General features: G+C 32.3%; 1 pseudogene; it reads left to right on the top strand.

The window, feature by feature from the left end:
• The first annotated feature begins 658 nt into the window (after nucleotides 1-658).
• On the top strand, nucleotides 659-3,639 carry LOC123197310 (annotated as a pseudogene).
• Nucleotides 3,640-4,286: the final 647 nt, after the last annotated feature.

Below are 4,286 nucleotides of genomic sequence, written 5' to 3'. Positions count from 1 at the left end.
TATGTATATTTATTTTTAATATATAATTTATATATATAGATAGTATATTATTATATAATTAAATATTATTTTATTTTTAATTTAAAAATATTTAATTATATACTTAAATTATATACCAAAAATATGTACATAGAGTTTTATTTCTTATTTTAATGTATGTTCTATATCAACAATGCCTAGAGGTTTTTTACTTTAATCACATAAATAATTAGAGTGATTTTATAAATATATATATTTTATACATAATTTAGGTATACAGATAATACATTATTATGTAATTGGGTGTAAATTTATTTTAATTTAAAATTATTTAATTATATAATGATATATTATTTGTGTATATGAATTATATACTAAAAATATGTATATATAATTTTATTGAAATAACTAATTACGGGTTAAAATAGTAATTAATGTTTTGTAACTGTGGGTAATTAAAATAATTACCATTCATAACAATTAAAAATTAAAAAACAAAGCTTTCAATATCCTCACCTACTCAAATGACTCATATATCCATTTGTGGAAGGTCAAAAACTCAATTAAGTAAAAATGAGAGAAATTAACTGCAAACGTCACCGTTTTAGTCACAGTTTTTAACCTTTTTTACGTAACAAAACTCTATATAGTAAAATGGCTGTACTTGCGCCTTAATTGGTGGCTTTCTCTTCTTAACTTCGTTTCCTTCACATTCAGTTGTTTGTAATAACGTTTAAGTCTATTCTTCTTCTTCATATCTCTTATCTTCTTGTCCTTCTTCCACTCGGTTTTACAACTGGATCTGGTTGGAAAGTATCCCTGGAGAATCAAGAACCAGCCCACCTTAAACATAATGCCTGAAGATGGCTGTTGAAAAGGTGAAAAGAGACTGGTTCATGGTTTGGTTTTTAGATTTTAGTTTGAGGGGTGTTAATGTAGGTGAAGTGGAGAGTATGAAGCCGGATTTATGATTATTTAATGCAGTTTATGTGAAAATCGAGGGACATTTAGAGTTTCAAGGAGTGCTTAGTTATTGTCTTAATTAACTTCTCTTGTGGAATCTCCTTGTCTTTTGTGTGGAGATACTATTTATTTCCTTTTTGTGTTATTGCAATAATCAAGACTCTCTGAATCTTGCATCATCGTAATCTGAAGTACATGTATGTACTTGAGATTTAAAGATCAAGAAGAGGATTCACTAAATTCAAGGCTTGTTATTAAGGTAGCAGATTAAGGAAGTGGACAGGAGGGGATGTGTAAAGTGGAGAAGAGTAATAAGAAGTGTGAGTACAGGAAGAAGCACTGGAAGATAATGGGGTTTAAGTACTTTCTGGTGAAAATAATAAGGGTGAGAAGATAAAGAGTTCTGCAAGTGAAATGGCTTCCAAGTCTCGGATTAAGCTGTGGATGATTAGAGCGATCACCACGGTTTTGCTTTGGACTTGTGTTGTTCAGTTGATGACACTGGGGGAGATGTGGGGGCCAAGATTGTTGAAGGGTTGGCCTTCTTGTTTCTCTCATTCTGAATTGCCTTTGTCTGTGGAATTGTCTTCTCTTCCCTCCAAAGTTGTTCTTCCACCAAAGAGTAAGTTCAAGATTGTCTTCTGTTCTTTACAATCTCTTCATCAAATTCAATCTTTCTCTTAAAATTCTCCTTTTTTTTACTTTACCTTTATTAATGAATATGGGGTCTTTCTCTTTTAATGAAAAGTTGAGAATCCTAAAACTGGGCTATTCTAAAAATCTATGAACTGTTCTTTTACAGGGTTTATAAGAATAATGGCTATTTGATGGTTTCTTGCAATGGAGGACTCAATCAAATGCGAGCAGCTGTGAGTTGATATTGAATTTGATTGAATTTCTGTCCTTTTCTCTCTTGTTTTATGCTACTGAAACCAATTGTTTAATGTCTGCACTGCAGATTTGTGACATGGTGGCTATTGCCAGATACTTAGATGTCACTCTTATTGTCCCAGAGCTTGATAAAACTTCATTTTGGAATGATCCAAGGTTTGTTCATCGCTTTCTACTTTCTCAATTTGACATATTCAATACAAGAATCTCAATTTCTCTAATTGATTCTCCCTCAACAGTGAGTTCCAAGACATTTTTGATGTTGATCATTTCATTAATTCCTTGAGAGATGAAGTTCGAATTCTGAAAGAATTACCACCAAGGCTTAAAACAAGAATTGAACTGGGAATGTTTTACTCATTGCCACCTGTTAGTTGGTCTGATATTTCTTACTACCATAATCAGGTTCCTTTTCCATAAATATAAAGCTGGATTTAGCCTTCTTTTTCAAAAATTTGTGTTAATTTTAGTACTGTGACATTGCAAACAGATTCTTCCCTTGCTGCAGAAGTACAAGGTTGTACATTTAAACAAAACTGATGCAAGGCTTGCTAACAATGGACTACCAATTGAGATTCAGCAGTTGCGGTGCCGAGTAAATTTCAATGCTCTGAGATTCACTTCTCAGATAGAGGAATTGGGAAGAAGGGTTGTGAGGATTTTGAGGGAAAAGGGGCCATTTCTGGTGCTTCATCTCAGATATGAAATGGACATGTTAGCTTTTTCTGGTTGCACTCATGGCTGCACTAGTGAGGAGGTTGAAGAACTAACTAGAATGAGGTAATAATCATTTATGCATACTTTGAAATATACAATTGAACCCACTTAGCTTTTTAATAATGGTGTGAAAATAACATCTGGGTTTAGGTATGCTTATCCATGGTGGAAGGAAAAAGTCATAAACTCTGACTTGAAAAGGAAAGAAGGCTTGTGCCCTTTGACACCAGAAGAAACAGGTCTAGTGTTAAGAGCAATAGGCATTGATCCTAATGTTCAAATTTATATTGCTGCTGGGGAAATATATGGTGGAGGAAGAAGGATGGCAACTTTGGCAGAGGCTTTTCCTAATTTGGTCAGTTGAAAAATGCAAAATCAACTTTCTTATAAAGTTTTCATGTAAATAAGATTTCTGATATATGTTAATTTTTCTGGTTTGATGGAACAGGTTAGAAAAGAGACTTTGCTTGAACCCTCAGATTTGAAGTTCTTCCAAAACCATTCCTCACAAATGGCAGCTCTAGATTACCTTGTATCCCTAGAGAGTGATATATTTGTTCCTACATATGATGGAAACATGGCGAAAGTTGTCGAAGGCCATCGCAGGTAACAAAGAGGGCGAAATTCAGATTCGCCTGTACTTCTTCCTCATTTGTCATAGTCAGTTAGCATTTAAAATGTTACAACTTTAACATAAGGCTTTGTTTCTTTTAATACTTTTTCAGGTTCTTGGGTTCAAAAAGACAATTTTACTAGACAGAAGGCTTCTGGTGGATTTAATTGACAGATACAACAGTGGTCATTGAGCTGGGATGAATTCTCCTCAATTGTAAAGGAAGTTCATGCTGATCTGATGGGCAACCCAAAGCGACGCCTTGTCATGCCAGATAAACCGAAGGAAGAAGACTATTTCTATTCGAATCCGCATGAATGTTTGCAGTTATTAGATGAACCATTAAGGAACACATGAATTTGGTCATGCCAATGAGATGGTTGCCTCATTCTATACATAATTTATCAAACACAGTGGCCTTATTCTTTTCTGGAAATTAAGTTATAAGAAGACTTAGGATGAAGCCTTTACAATAATTTATACATTAAACCAGCAGATTCATGTAGAGTGAAAAGGCCAAAAATCCACAAGTGATCATCCGCTCTGTAAAGGGAAAACTTTTTGTCTTTTTATACTTTCAGAAAGAAAAAGAAAAAAGAAGTTTGACATGTGATCTCTGTCTAAGCAATTTAAGCTTAATTTTTGCTACTTACTCATTCTTCTTCCTATAGACAGCGTCTATTCACATGGGGAAACATAAATATTTGTATCAACATAAAATTCTCTACTTGATCTTTGTCTTCAGTGCGTTTGGGGCCAGCTGATCAGTTCTAGCTGTCAACATATAATATCATTCTTGTCCAAGCCTGCTAAGGAAAATGACAATTGCACCCCGAGGTTTGGCTTTCCTATATATATATTTTTTCTTGATATTTGGTCCATCAGTAGTCTTTGGTCACAATTTTTATTAAGTGATATTTAACATATTTATTTTAAATATATAAATAACTATAGACTTATATATATTATCATATAATTAAATATTATTTATATTATATGATAAATATATAAATATATATATTTATGTGTATATTTAAAGTGAATATACATAATTTTATTGATTTTTATTTAAAATTTTTTTTAATAAAAAAATTTATTTAAGTCAAATTATTCTTTTAAAATT

The sequence above is a fragment of the Mangifera indica genome, chromosome 15 (assembly GCF_011075055.1).
Source record: "Mangifera indica cultivar Alphonso chromosome 15, CATAS_Mindica_2.1, whole genome shotgun sequence".
NCBI classification, from domain to species: domain Eukaryota; kingdom Viridiplantae; phylum Streptophyta; class Magnoliopsida; order Sapindales; family Anacardiaceae; genus Mangifera; species Mangifera indica.
This window is presented reverse-complemented; position numbering and strand designations above follow the sequence as displayed.